This window comes from Neofelis nebulosa, chromosome 2 (genome assembly GCF_028018385.1).
Source record: "Neofelis nebulosa isolate mNeoNeb1 chromosome 2, mNeoNeb1.pri, whole genome shotgun sequence".
Lineage (NCBI taxonomy): Eukaryota > Metazoa > Chordata > Mammalia > Carnivora > Felidae > Neofelis > Neofelis nebulosa.
This window is the reverse complement of record NC_080783.1, coordinates 91,993,109-91,994,075: the sequence shown is the minus strand read 5'-3', so window position 1 is coordinate 91,994,075 and position 967 is coordinate 91,993,109. Positions and strand designations below refer to the sequence as shown.

The following is a 967-nucleotide window of genomic DNA, read 5'->3' as shown; positions in this document are numbered from 1 at the left end:
ATTTTTAGTTTTGTCTTTTATTATCCTTATTTAGTTTTTACTTCATAATCACAAACTTAACTCTGCAATCCAGCTAGATTTGGAGGGGACTTAGGAAAATATGGAACCCATAGAACTGCAGCAAGAGCACAGAGATTATAAGATAGTTCAAGCAGATGGGGGTGAAGGGGTGCTCTCCTGAGCTACAGAAGGAATAATCTGCTAGTTAAGTTAAACACAAGTCAAATTTATTAGATCTGTGCATAGTAAGCAATGGCGATCTTCTTGCTGGTCTTGCAATTCCTGGACATAAATTGCTCCATGGCTTCCATAATATTCATGCTCTCTTTGACCTTGCAAAAGACCACATGATTGCTATCCAACCATTCAGTCTCAGAAGTGCAGAGGAAAAACTGGAAACCGTTTATGTTAGGTCCAGCATTTGCCATGAACAAGATGCCAGGACCCGTGTGCTTCAAGATGAAACTTTCATCATCCAGTTTCTCCCTGTAAATGGACTTACCGCTAGTGCCATTATGGCATGTGAAGTCACTACCCTGGCACATAAATCTTGAATAATCCTGTGAAAGTAGGAAACTTTATAACCAAATCCTTTCTTCCCAGTGCTCAGAGCACAAAAGTTCTCTGCACTCTTTGAATCTTTGTCTGCAAACAGCTTGAAGGAGATGTGGCCCAAGGGCTTGCAATTCCTGGTGATGTCAAAGAACACGGTGGAGTTGACCATGTCTGGGTGGCATGGGTGGCTCTGAGATGGTGGCGTCTGCAAGCTCCAGAAGTAGATTTTGAAAATATTATTGATGAGCCTGCTTCAATTAAAGTTAGATTATAATAAATTATTTTAATGTAAAAAAATTTATACTTAAAACAATATTTAAAATTTTAATACACATACTTTTAAATTTTTCAATACTTTTTCAACTACTTTAATATTCTGGGAAAAAACTAGCCGTTAAAAAATAGATAAAAA

General features: G+C 37.4%; 1 pseudogene; it reads right to left on the bottom strand.

Annotated features, from left to right (window-relative positions):
• Positions 1 to 230: 230 nt before the first annotated feature.
• On the bottom strand, positions 231 to 724 carry LOC131493077 (peptidyl-prolyl cis-trans isomerase A-like; annotated as a pseudogene).
• Positions 725 to 967: the final 243 nt, after the last annotated feature.